Source organism: Canis lupus, chromosome 16 (genome assembly GCF_011100685.1).
Source record: "Canis lupus familiaris isolate Mischka breed German Shepherd chromosome 16, alternate assembly UU_Cfam_GSD_1.0, whole genome shotgun sequence".
In the NCBI taxonomy this organism is placed as follows: domain Eukaryota; kingdom Metazoa; phylum Chordata; class Mammalia; order Carnivora; family Canidae; genus Canis; species Canis lupus.
Window position 1 is genome coordinate 8850572 of NC_049237.1, and position 14506 is coordinate 8865077.

The window sequence follows — 14506 nt, forward strand, 5'->3', positions numbered from 1 at the left end:
GTGGGGTGAAAGGCCTGAATGCAACAGTGAGGCATCTGAACTGCCAGCTGTTTAGAGAGAAATTCAGTCTTTGTAAAAGGGTATGTTTGATAATACAAATTAATGGGTAGCAAAGTGTTGGCAGTCTCCCGCTACTTGCTTTTAATGTTAGATTTATAAATAGCGCATTCGTTTTCAGGAACTTGGTACTGATTAAGTTAAACTTCTTTGAAAGGGTTTATTTTCTTTATAAAGTTAAACATTTGCCTTGCAATTGTGTTTACTCCATCAACTTGCTTAGTAAGGCTATTTTCAATATGTAGTGCAAAGGCCAGCGACATAGGTCTATATTGCCATGGGCTCTGAATTAGAGGGCCCTGAATTCCAAGTTAATTATGTTCCACCATCCCTGAGATGTGTCATGTCAATTAGTATTGGCTTACACAGACTTCCCAAAACTCTAATACTGAAATCTCTCATCAGATGGGTCTGAAGACACCTACCGAAATGCCTACCAAGAAATGGATTCTGAATCATCTTCCATTAAAAGAATTTGATGACACATGTTCTAAAATATCTTTTCCTGTGTTTGTGTTTTATATTTTTAAAATGAGTAAGTATAAATATTGTTTTCATTCTCACCGCTTTTGGGTAGTGAATCAAGGCTCATTAATTTTACCCTTGATTCCGGACAGTATGGTAGAATACTGGAATCAGAGAAACCTGGGTTCGACTCTAGCTGTGTGACTTTGGGTGTGTTACTTAACTTCTTGGAGCTTTGTTTCATCTTAAGCCTCACTGGACTGTGTGAGGATTCCATTAGAATTGAGTACGTGTACAGTGCCTGGCTGTAGCGGGCATTTTGTTAGTATGTTTTAAATCCCTCTGTTTTGGGGGGCTGCTTACAGGCATGATGACTCCAGGGAAGGAAGAGCCCGCAAATAGTTTAGAAAACCAATAATAGCAACATTTCAATTATTAATCTCCTGCTATTCCTCTTCCAGTTTGGCACCAGCAACAATAAACCCCCTATGGCCACAGAAGAAAGAGCCTTCTTAACCCCCTCTGTGACCTTTCTAGATGTCTATTCCCACTGAGTTGCTGCTGGTTTCAGGTAGAGAGTTTCTCACATTCTATGCCACTTTAAGAATGAAGAAACAAACCGTTAGAGCCAAGTTTCAGGGGCTGCAGCTGCCTCTGTGAAAGTATCCCGAAGTATGAAAGATAACCTTCACCCCTGACCAGGATACATCCCTACCCCAGGCAGGCCGGGGAAAGGTTGCTGCCAGAGGTGGCTCACCAAGGACCTCCTGGGGGAGGGGGGGGGCGTGACGCCCGCTTCACCCCTGGCCAGGGTCTGGCTCATCATGCATTCAACATAGTTTTCCTACAAGAAGGCATTTGGTGCTTTATGCAAGTTACGGCTGCTTCTAGTCTTCACATTTAATTTTTTTAATGTTTCTTCATTTCTCTTCCTCCCATAGAGACTAATCTGGGGGAACTACCTTTGAGGTTTATATGAAACAAAGTCATGATGATCAAGAGGGTATGATATGTAGCCATTTTTTATTGTTCTCTGAACAATGTAATTTGCCAGTGCTTTCTGGTAGTCTTATGATGACAATTCAGGCACTTCGGGTTGCTATCAAAGACCAGATTCAGAATAATGCCAGCCAACTTCATGGAACCATCGATAGAGTGTGAACTTGAAAGGCCCAAACTCGTAATAGTTCCATTTCATACAGCAATCCTCTGTGGGGGGAGGAAAAAAAGGAAAAATGAACAAAAACTGAAAAGCTGGAGTATAGGGAGGTCTTTATTTTTCCTCTAAAAGAAACGGAGATGCCTGAAGTTCATTGGCGCTAAGCGTGACTTAGGTTCTACTTAGTCTGTGTGGTGCACTCCACTCACATGAAGTCACTCACTGTCCTTCCAGCCCCACCAGGGGGACGCTGTCACCCCGCTTTACAGACAGGGCACAGCTTTCATGAACTCATTAACAAGATCTAGGTAGGGTCCCTGTCCTCGAGGAGTCCGGGGGTATGGGAAGTGAAAGTCAGAAGTACACGTGGGCTCACTGGACCGTGGCCTGACTCAAGATAGAATGTGTATGTGTGAGTGTGTGTGCACACGCATGCACGCACCCTTGCAGTTTTTTAATTCTTAACTCACTGATCATTCTCATGGTATAAAGGGAAGACCCTATTTCCCTATTTTCTCTTGAAATATTTGTTTTTATTTGGATCAAACAAGTATTTCAGAATGTAGGAAATTCCTGTTACAAGTTTCCTTAGAAGTTACCATCTCTAATTACCAACTCTTCCTCTTTCATTCCTTCTTTCATTACTTACATTTTGTATCCTTGTAAATGTAAATATGTTTTTAATTTGCACAGGTTGCTGGGAGATGTTAGTTTTTTTTTTTTGTTTTTTGTTTTTGTTTTTTTTGGTGTTTAGGGTTCTGGGTTCTGTTGTGAATGGACCCCCTGCATCATAGGTGGCTGGAGAATTAACTCCTGGCTTTGCCGCCTGCCTGAGTTCGCATATTCCAGGTGGTTTTGTGGTACCTATTCGTTGGGCTGTAGATGGGCTGGTCGCTCAGCAGATGACTCCAGGAGTCATAGAAGGAGAAAACCCAGCTCTGTCCCTCAGGGGGCTTGGAACCCAGGGCAGGAGAGGACCTTGGGAGATGTGTAGTTCATCCTCCTGTCTTCAGGAACATGAGTGTCCATAACTTGAAATCGTCAGTTCATCAAAACAATTTTTTTTTTTTCCAGGAAAAGGCCACACTAGGAACCCCCTCAGTAACCAGTTCCAGGTTACCCGAATGCCAAGAAATTCCTGAGTCCACCTGAAATCTCACCTGCCTTCGTTCAAACCTGTTTTCTTTTGCTCCGTTCTTTTCTCTAAAACCTTCCATATATTTGAAGATAATAACTGGGTCTCTACAGCTCTTTCCTTATAGAGCCTGTTCTGTGTCCTCACCCTCCTCTGAACTCTCTCTAGTTTCTCCACATTAAAAAAAAAAAAAAAAAGATTGGTGGTGGTCGAAACCGAATACAGTTCTTTAATAATGGTCTCATTAGTACAGTGTACACAAGAAAAATGACTTCAAGGTTCTTGCATCATTGTGAACCCCTGGAGGGCAAGAACCAAATCTGATTCATCTCTGTATCCCCCACAGTAGCTGGGCAGTTCGTTAAACCTAGTAGGCACTTCATAAACAGTTGTTGAATTGACTCTTCCTTTAATATAGCTAAGTAATAACTTACATCACACCAGCCCTGGATTGGTAACTGATAGTTAGCTTGCTTTCACCTGGGTCCTGAGTCCTTATTTGCCTTCTGTGCATATCGAGCCATCCTTTACCCCAACTGTTCCACCTTCTGCTTGACTCTGAATCTGCTTGATCACTTTGAATTCACCCCTCTACTTCCAGCTCTTTAGAACTTTATCTTCCTACAGATCTGACAGACAGTATGCAGGGACCCAAGTGTATAAAGTTGAACTGCTCTTGAAAGAAGAGAAGAGAAGACACAGAAGAATCTGGATGATTCAGTGTAATATCAGTTCATCCAGGTTTAGAAAGGACAGTTTGTCAAATTCTTTACAGATTCTGAGTCAGCTAAAGCCATACCTGTTTTTCCAGGTTCTCTGTGAGGAGTAAGCTAAGTGTTCATGAGAGTGGCTACCAGTCAGCCTGGCAGCCGGGATTCCTTCCTGTCTTTGGTCTCAAGCCAACAGCAGAAAAGGCAAAAGATACTGATGGACAGGGCCATTCAACCTGTGACTTTCTGATGAGCGACTTTACCATTACAAAGTAAGCTAGTAAAATAGTTGCCAGTGAAGAAAGAAAAAAAAAAAGAGCAAAGCTTGAAAACGGCAAAATAATTTTGTGAATTTTGTGGTTTTTACAGCCACTTATTTCTACACATGGCATTGAAGAGATTTGTAGTGTTTTGAAAGCGGTCTGTTTTAGCAATTCTTGCCTAACTTCTTTTGCTCTAGTAGGTTCTGATTAATTAAATGACACTGTGTTTAAGCAGAATTAAGATTGATTGACTCTTGCACGTGCTAATGCTGTAGACTTTATAAAACCTTCACTGTCACAAAAAGAATGCAGCCTAATATGTGAGCAAAAGGAGCGTTTCCTCCCAGGTTGTGCTGCCCGTCCTCAGGGAAAGATCACAGCGGAAGCTGCCATAACATTGGGTAGAAAAGTGCGTTTGGTTCACGCAGTTACAGATTGCATCCTGATGCAATAAGGTTTGTTTCTGTATTTTTACCATTTTCCTTCATATCAGTATTCCCTCATTGAGTCAACCAATGGAGTTGCTATTCACAATATAAGACGATTTTTCCAAGAGCTTATCATAAGCAAAGTGATCCATCATGCCAGTTCTGTGTAGAACTTCTAGTTTCAAAAGGTATTAAAGAAAAAATTTTAATGGTATGTGTGCCTGCAGTCCTGTTAAAAGTCTTATGGCAAGGAAATTTGGAAAACCCTGGTTTATTGCTGGTTGTGGAAGTATATGCTCCCTCTCTCTCTCTTTCTCTCTCTCTAATGAAGAATTTATGGAGCACTGACAAAAACCAGCATGTAAATTCTTGAAATTGTGCAGAAAGGCAGCAAGTTACACTTTCCTGAGTTCTATGTGACTGCACCTACTCCCCAGAATCCAGGCTGATCGCAGCTTCTACAGGAAACTAAATTTCAGGGGAGCTCATTACAGTCAAGAGAGAGCAAGCACGCTTGCACATGCATTCAGCGTTATCCCCTGAACCATCTACACTCGCGGCTCCAGCACAGTATGATGACTGTTATTCATTAAGTATGACCTGCCCCATCAGGGAAAGATTAATCGATATTCATTATGTTCCGTTAACTGAGACTGGGAGGTTCTCTAATATATTACAGAAATGTTTCCTTTAGAAAACAGTTAAAATAAAGAAGCTCTCATTTCATTGTACCGTGACTTCAAAAACGGATTTAAGGCTGCCTAAAGGGTTAACTTTCTGGAAGATGGGTAGTTGATTTATGTTGATCAATTTTGTGGATCAGCTGATTTCAAGGATGTCGGATAAATGAGGTATTCCTATACGAAGAGATGACAAAAACAGCCAAAACTCTTGTGCTAGCTTAACAAGGTGAATAAGCAGAGTGCATAATGGAATTCATTTGCAAAGTAATTTTTGCTTGGCTACAGTGGTAAGCACAAAATAGACCAGCAGACGAGAACGGTAAGTGTTTAGGATCAGTTGTTGAAAGGTTTAAAAGGGGTTCTAATTCAAGAGACATTTTATGGTGTGGAGAAGGGGACCAATATAATCAAAATGATACTTGAACAAGGTAATTTTTTCTGGCCTGGATATAATAGTAGAATGAGGCAGCCAGAGGGTGAGCCATACTGGGAGGCCGTGTGCTGCAGGGGAAGGTGTGAGCACCGTGGAGATGCAACTGGGCCTTTTGTTGGGGTCACATAGGAGAACATGTGTAGAGCACTTATCAGCATGCCTGACCCAGGGGTTCAATACGTGTTCCCTTTCGCTTTCCTCCCCACACCTTATGGCCATCAGGAAGGCTTGCAGGGGTTGGCAATACCGTATTTATCCTGATTTTCTGAAGAATCTCTTCTTTATACGGGCTCTCTCACAGTGAGGTCGGTATCTCAAGGATCTTACCGGGCACAGTATAAACCCAGTGGGATCTGCACACAGTAGTATCAACCTTTGACAAGAGGAAACAGGCCGAGAGCAGTGAAGAGGCTGCCCTGGTGTCAACCTAGAGAGAAGGGAGGAGGCAGGGCTAGCGTGTGCACAGAAGGCTCAGAACCCCGAACCCCTGAGGCAGGGAGCTTCCCTGGGCTGCGCTAGCAGGTGGAGCTCCAGGGGTAGTGGTTGCAGCAAGGCTGTCAGAGCCACTAACCTCCCCCAGACCCACCTGTAAGGGAGCTGCTGAGTGGTGGTTCTCCTGGGTCCTGGCAGCCCACAGTGCCTCACTGAGCTCATTGGGAGGGAGTATCTCCCCCTTCCCCAAGGAAAGCAAGGTCCCATGCCTTCAGCTCCAGCGCTTAGTCTTCTCCTAGGAAGGTGTTCATCATGTTTCCCTGAGAAAGTTTGCAGCTTGTCATCATGAGCTACTTATTAACAAAAACAGAGAAGTCACAAAAGAGAAACCAGTACAACCATGGTGAGTTTCAGAGTACTGTCTAGCTATTAAGCAGCTTTTTTTTTTTTAATTCTAATCCTCCAGGTACAGTTCAGAGTCTGAGTCGTGTCGTGCCCCCCCCCCCCCCCCCCCCCCCCCCCCCCCCCCCCCGGCACTGACATGACCAGAACTTGCAGCCAGAGGCCCTGGGGAAGGCCTGGCTGGGACCCTTGGCATGAGGCCTCTCGGGCAGGGATTCCATGGGTCCCAGGGACCTGGAGGATGGTCAGAAGAGCATGGGGCCCAGCCCATGAGATGAGCACGATGCGTCCCTCCCCCTGTCTGCGGGCAGTGCCGATAAGGGGACTTCTTGCTGTAAAATCTGAGGCAACGAAAGCAACCTGAAATGTTTCCTGTTTATACAAGCCAGGGCTGGTGATTGCTTCATGGATATTTGGCTTTCCTTTTTCTCCCTCCTCAGCCTGGATCTTACATGCTGGTTGCTCCATAAAGCATAGTGGGTGAAACTGACCCATTTCCTGTTGCTTGCTAAGGTAGCTCAATAACCAGTATGTCCCTCCCACAGTGAAACTTGACAGAGAGCCTAGTAAATCCTACAGCTTTTCTGTTTCGTCTGTCTGAGCCCTTGAGGTGCACAGGCTCTCCTCTCCTTCCTTGATGTCATCTTACCTCTCTGCTTCCACCTACTTATTACTTCCCACTCATCTGTCCACAGCCAGGCTCCTTTACCTACCTACCTGTTTGTTCTTTGTGTACCTTGGCTATGCATTCGCCTTGATATACTTGTTGGTGCGAGGGTCTAAGTGGAGGGACATGTGGAACCCTCCTGGTCCACTTGTGTCGGGCACTGTTGGGAGAAGTGGCTCTCCGACTCTGGCATCCTCAGTCACCTGGAAGGCTTGTTAAAACTCATCAGTAGGCCCCACCCTCAGAGTTTCTGTTTCAGTAGGTCTGGGGTGGGGCTCGAGAATTTGCATTTCTAATTGAGAACCCCTGTTTTAGAATGAATGTACTCAGAATGAAAAATCAGGACCTGTTTAAAATAAGATGGTAGTTGTTTTGATGACAACTTCCCTTGAACAAGTGAGAGTCAGAGACCCGACATTAGCATTATTTTCAGTTCTACTGCTTTTTCGTGGCCGTAACTTCCTGAAGCCATAGGACAACGTACAGATCCAGTCCCTTGGCCTTCCTGCCTCTGACTGCAAGAGAAAAGAGGCCCCATTTTAAAACTCCAGGGTGTGACCTACTGTCTCTTCTTCTACAAGAGTTAGCCAGTCTGTAGTTCATCTAGTTTGGCCCTGGGGTCCCAGAGTAGACTGGGCAGGCGTCATTTGTGGGATGATAATATATTTCCATTCACTAACAGAGCTCTATGATCTTCTTTGTTTGTACAAGAGGACATTGAGGCTTAGAGATGTTAAATAATGTGTCTCAGGTCTCATAAGCAACTGGTAGAGCCAGGGCTTGCACTCCACCTGATAACTAGAGCATGCTCTTGTCTTGACCGGCAGCCCAGCCTGTGCCTCACAGGTGATTTGAAGTGGTCCATGCACCACACAACGAGATACACCACGAGGATCCCTGGAGAAGGGGTAGCCACAGTGGAGGCAGATGGTTCTAGAGTGTTAATGTCACACACACCTTCCCGAGGCTCTGCTGTCCCATTTGCCTCCTCTTCATCAACCAGGATCATGTTGACATGATGATCTAGTGTTTAGTCTGCTGGTTGGCCTATAGGATGGATATAATAAAAGGCAGCCAAGACATGAACCCCCTTTGAGCAGCAAAACAGATAAAACATCTGAGAACAATCTTACTGAGACCTCTAAGAAAAAAGTGTGATGAAAAGATGAAAACAACAGCTAATGCCTGTCAAGCCCTAGCTGTTGCTGGTTCTGTTGTAAGGTTTCACATGTGTTAACTCATTGAATCCTTGAAGCAGTGCTGTAGGGTAGGTTCTGCTGCCACTGTGATATTCAGAAGCACAGAAAGTTTCCATGGCTTGAGAGTCCCACAGCTGACCCTGACCCCAGGCACTGTGGACCCAGAGCTCACACCCCTCACCACAAGGCAGGAAGTCCTTCCCAACCCCTTCCTAGAAGAGGGAGTAAAATTTGGAAATACGGTCTTCTCTGGTTTTTCTCTAAATGTAGATGTTCTTTGTTTCACTCAAAAATCTACATATATGTCTTAAAATTTGAGAAACTGACTTCTACTGGTCTTGAAGGATGAGGTGGTAGGCACAGAGCAGTCAGGCCTGAAAGAGAAGAGGAGCAAAGGGACTAGCTCTCCCATGTGTTAAAACCATAAAGCATCAAATTTGGCACGAAATTTGACAGACCCATCAGTGGGGCAGAATGCATGAGCCAGATTTAAGGCCCTGTTGTCTGTGAACATTTAATAGATGATGAAGGAGGTGCCATGAAGCAGTGGGCGAAAGGAAACCTGATTTAACAAATGGGAGTGGGACCATATGATAGCAATTTGAAAAATCTCAACGGAGATTCTCACCTCACATCATTATACCAACATAAATTCTATGTGATTAAAATGTTAAATTCAACAAAAATCTGTTGAGCACGTTCAACATGCCAGGTACTGTTCTAGATGCTGCTGGGTGTACTGCAATGCAAAAACAGGCCAAAAACCCCTACCTGAAGCAGTGTGCATTTGAGCAAGTAAAGGGAAGTAATCCTTTTTGTTTGTTTGTTTTTGTTTTTTAAAGCTTGAAAGAGCTAGAAGCGGGTATTTATCAAACCTCTGAAGGAGTTGAAATTTCTAAGCTTAGAATGTGTGGAAGAAATTATAGAGGAAAACATCAATAGTTTTATCAGTGTAACATTCCCCAAATGTTAAGGTTATTTCTGGGTTTACTATCACAAGATACTAGAATTAGTAAGTCAAAGGGTATGAACATTTATTGGGCTCTAGATGATGTTCCTCCCAAAGTATTTATATATTAAATAAATCAAACCACCTAAAGCCTTAAGTTTACCTAGACCTTTTCATTCAGGAAGGAAATGTTCCTCACTGCTCTAGGGACTGGGTCCTCTCTCCTCATTTCCAAGGGCTTCGGTGCCATCTACATGTATCAGTAACTCCCAAACTTCTATCTCTACCTATAGTTATATTTTGAGTTCCAAAGTCGTAGAGCCAACAGTCTATTTGCCATCACTATTTGGATGTCCCACAGGTACCACATTTAACGTGTACAAAGAAAAACTCTTGGTCAACCCTCTGAAATACGTGCCTTTTCCACAATTCTTCATTTCCATAAATGGCATCATCTTCCACCCAGTAGTTGACACCAGAAACCTGGGAGTCATTCTTGACTTCATTTTACTTCACATTTAATCCATCACCAAGTTTTATTGATTTTTGCCTCCCAAATATAGCTATTCTTGTTTCTTGCCAGAGTTATGTTCTGTAAAGCTGCCACAAATACTGAATTAGCAAATACTGAACCAGTGCTCCTAAGTTAGCATCCCGCAAGCCTCTGGTCACTTTCGTCAGCCTATCAATACATAACCTTGTCTATGTGTGCTTCTCTAAAGACACCTTCTTTAGTATATATTGTTAATTTATTAACATTGAACTCACAGGGTAGAACATTATTTGCTCATGCTTGAACGAAGCTTACCAGCACAAATAGTTTCTCTGTAAGGTACATCACAGCCTTTTTGCATTAAAAAACCCTAGACAATCCTTTACCACTATGCTTGGGGGCCATTTTTAAATCTCCAATAAAAACCACAAAAAAATGCAAACAACATGGTACTAAAGGGTGAGTGGAAAGTGTACTTGTACAAGAACAGAACCCAGAAGGCAAGCATGGCCTCGTTTGACCTCAGCTGGGAACACATGCATCATGCATGTCTGGGAAAGACTGTGAGAGCACCCTCTGAGTACTGATTTTGGGATTACAAATAAATTCTAGTGAGTTGGTGAATTTGCAGATACGGAGTCCTTGGATAATGAAGAAGACCCACCTGTATATGGTAAACCTATCCATTTCTCCCTATACTGCCATCCCCTGGCCCATTGGTCAGCAAACTCATTCTGAAAAGGGCCAGATAGTAGGTACAGTTGACCCTCGAGCAACATGAGGTTAGGGACATTAAAACACAGAGTAGAAAATCCATGTATAGCTTTTGACTCCCCCCAAACTGTTAATACTTTGCTATTGACTGGAAGCTTACTTATAAACAGTTGATTAACATATTTTGTATATGTGTTATATGTTGTCTACTTACAATAGATAAGCTAGAGAAGAGAAAATTATTAAGATCATAAGGAAGAGGAAATACATTTTCCAGACAATGTAAAAAAACTCGCATACAAGTAAGTATGCGAGTAGGGTTCAAACCTGTGTTGCTCAAGGGTCAACTGTGTCTTAGGCTTTGCCGGCCAGATGGTCTGCATGACAGCTGCTCAGCTCTGCATTTGTGAAAGCAGCTGTAGACACATAAATGGGTGGGTGGGACTGTGTTCCAATAAAACTTTATTTACAAAACAGACTTTGGCTGGGTTGGCCCCCAGACCCTGCCAGCATCATCTAACCCACCACAGTGCCTTATCTGGACTGTCTTCCTGACCTGCCTATCCCCCATGGCCATTCTTGAACCTCTTGCCAATATCCATTTTATGTGTAAGTTGGATCTGATTCCTCTCCCACTTCAGATGTCCAAACACTTCCATCACACTTCAGATAAAATCCAGAATCTTGACTCTCATGGCTATACCAGGGTCCCTTGCTGATTCGCCCAATCTCATTTTATGCCAGGCTTCCCCACTCTGCCCTGTCCAGGCCTCTTCTGGGTCTGTGACTGTTTGCTGCTTGGAATCCTCTCCTGCCTCTTGCCTGACTAACTGCTCCTCACTCTGCAGTCATACCCAAAATGTTGCTTCCTCCTGTGTGAATTAGAGGGGTATCCCTCTTCTGATCTCAAGACACCCTGTTCTTTTCCTTCACAGAACTTAGAATTTTCGGGTACCTGTTTATTCAGGTTTGTCTTCCACCTGTTTCCCCCGTTGGACTGCAGTCTCTGTGAGGGTAAGAACACATCTTGGTGTGTCTGTTCTCTGCTCAAGGGCTCTTCACACCCATTGCACACACTTCCTAAGACTTGCTAAATCAATGAATGATTGTATGTATAGCACAGTTTCTGTTCACACAGACTTTTGTTGAAGCTACAATATAGAGACCTAAAAAAGTCACCCTTTTTAGAGCATACAGTATATCTTCTAAGATTGAGTGATGGTTGAAAAGTCACCCTGAGAAGTGGACTTGTAAATGGGTGTGAATGTGTCATTATTGTCCAAGGGTGTGTTCTGCCAACAGGTATATCCAGTCCCGTGTTTTCTCCCTGGGACTTGAGTGCTGTGTAAAGTCCTGCTGGGCTCCCTTTGCTCCTGGAGAATTTTTGAATTCTGCTGGTAATGTTTTCTCACAGGGAAGTGGGGATCAAGTGTGCTTGAGGAGGCATTTGGCACTTTTTTTAAAGACTGACTATGTGGTATTAGTCTGGGGAAGAAATCTTTGATTTGTCAGAGAATCATTTTAGCAATGAAATTCCGAATTAAAGATTGTTCCCCAGTCATTCCAGGAATCCTGCATGCTAGATAGAGATGGGCAGACAACATATTTTGGAAAGATAAATACATCATTTCTTAGATGGCCTTTTGTAGATTAGCGTGGTGAGATTTCAAGTCTATTTAACTTCTTTTTTTGTCTAAGATTTTATTTATTTGTTTGAGAGAGAGTGAGAGAGAGCGAGAGAAAGCACAAGCAGGGGGAGGGCAGAGGGAGAAGCAGATTCCCCACTGAAGCAGGGAGCGCGAGGCAGAGCTCGATCCCAGAACCCCAAGATCATGACCTGAGCTGAAGAGATGCCCAACTGCCGGAGTGACCCAGGCACCTGTAATTTTTTTTTTTTCAAATGTATTATAGAAATACTACTTGTGGAAAAAGAAAGTATAGGCAAGTAAAACACACACACTGAGATTACCACTGCTGTATCTTGCAGGTTTTTTCCTATGCATATACATGTACAAATACTTTTTTAGAAAAGCCAAGGTTAGTTATATTAACTATTTTTTTCAGTGAATAGTTTCCAGCCTTGTATTTCAGTTAAGTTCATTTTATTTAATTCCTTGTCCATATTCAGATGTCCTTAGCTGGCCCCCAAATGTCCTTTGAAGCTGGTTTGTTGAAATCAGTATCTAATTGGGGCCCATGCAGTATGTCTGGTTATAACTTCCTTTTGGTCTCTGAATCTGGCAAAGTCTCTCCTTGAAGAAATGGGCAGTTACCTTCTTACTTTTCCATCTGTGGGTTGCTGCTGCCCTTTTTTTTTTTTTTTTTAAGATTGATTTATTTGAGATCTCAAGAGAGGGCAGGAGCAGGAGGGCTAGAGGAAGAGAGAATCTAAAGCAGACTCCCCACTGAGCATAGAGCCTGACACAGGGCTCGATCTCACCACCCTGAGATCATGACCTCAGCCAAAACCAAGAGTCGGATGCTTAACCGACTGTGCCACCCAGGTACCCCTGTGGGCTTGTTTCTTTAGGACAGTGCTGGGCTTGCTTCTCCATCTCCCGTATTTGCTTTATCTAAAGGTTTCATGGGTTCAGGTTCACCATTTTATGCTAGAATCCCTGAAGGTGATTCTGTGCACTTTATTTACCTTCCACTGAACTACTATTAGTGAAGCTAAGATTGGCCCCCAGGGTTAGGTTTGTGATAACCCCAAACCCTTCACTGTCCAGTTCCATTTTTCCTTTTGATGCCAAAAGTGATCTGTGGTGTAACTTTGGTATAGAGACTATTTACCAAATGGTTGTAGTACTTGTAGTACCATATGAGTCTTGCCATCATCATACATTCATTAGGTTTTGTGAAATGATGTCTTTGTAGAGCTCTCATCTTTGGGGGCTGTCTGGTTACCCTGAAATAATAGTTCTAATAGGAAAGGCAGGATCTTTGCTAATCTTCTTTCCTTAATTTTCAAGGAAAGGAGTTGTGTAGTAGCTTTTTCAAATGGTGAAGAAATTAGGTTTTTTTTTTTTTTTTTCTGTCTTTATCATTGTACAGGCATGGGTTTTTATTGATTTGGTTGTTTTAATTGTTAATCTTTTTGTTATATCTTCAAGCAGTGAGGCCCCTTCTGGTAGCTACTATGTTTTGACAGGCCCTTCATAAGCCTGAAAAGCTTTCTTACTAAATGCAAGATGCCCCAGGCTCATCTTGGACTTTTCAGTGGTCTCAGACAGTGGTTTTAGAGACCACAGTTCAAGCATTAGGAGTGGTATTGCTATAGAGGTGACTTATTTTGAAAATTTAGTTTCAGAAACTAGATTTTTTGGTTTCACAGAACTAAAAGATACATATTGTTAAAAGTTTTGATGGACATTTGCCTGTGCTTTCACTCAATTTTGTCATTGTAAATCCTTTTTGTTCTACAGAAAAATCTTTATTTCTTGTTTACCTTATAAGAATAAAGTTCGGAATACCAATGCCTATATTATTACAAACACCAGAAACTACAAAGGAGAATTTAACACATCTTTGTCATTTTTGTTGTCCTTAGAATGTGTCCACCTAAGGATGTGCAATTAAAAACTGTGTTCTAAAGTACCTAAAAATAAATTCTTCCTCGGGGTGATTGTGTCTTCAGTTTGACATATGTTAGATTCATTTCTTCTCATATCTTTTTGGTTTAAGAAATTTTTTAATTTAGCTTTTTTGGGATAGGGAATGCATTTATATGACTCAGAGGTCAAAACTATGTAGATATTAAATCTAGATGAAAGGTATATAGGGATTTATTATTTTCTCTATATTTCTTATGTTTGTAAGTTAAAATAATTAAACTACAGTAGTCTCCCCATATCTGCAGGTGATATGTTCCCAGTCCCCCAGTGGATGCCTGAAACTATAAATAGTGCTAAACCCTATATGTGCTACATTTTATGATATATCCCTATCGTAAAGCTTAATTCATAAATTAAGCACAGCAAAAGAGTAACAGCAGTTATGACAGTTATAACAATGTACTGTAATAAAAGTTATGTGAATGTGGTCTCTCTTTCCCAAAATATCTTATGTACTGTACTCACCTTGTGATGTGAGATGATAAAATGCCTGGGTGATGCGATGAAGGTGAGGTAAGTGACGTAGGCATGGCTACATAGCGTCAGGCTGTTTTTGACCTTCTGACATTACGTCAAAAGGAAGATTATCTGCTGCTTTACTGCAGTTGACCTTGGGTAACTAAAACCAGGGAAAGTGAAATCATGGATGGGGGAAGGAGGGGACAACTGTATATAGAAAGATATGCACAGTGAGCCCTTGCTT

At 42.4% G+C, this 14506-nt stretch overlaps 1 long non-coding RNA gene across 1 annotated transcript; it reads right to left on the reverse strand.

Annotated features, from left to right (window-relative positions):
* Positions 1-1528: 1528 nt before the first annotated feature.
* LOC119869499 lies at positions 1529-7042 on the reverse strand. Its single transcript, XR_005371246.1, has 4 exons — positions 6885-7042; positions 5920-6115; positions 5581-5760; positions 1529-1731 (listed from the first exon to the last, which is right to left on the reverse strand). It is a non-coding gene; the product is annotated as an uncharacterized LOC119869499 (long non-coding RNA).
* Between the last annotated feature and the right edge of the window lie 7464 nt (positions 7043-14506).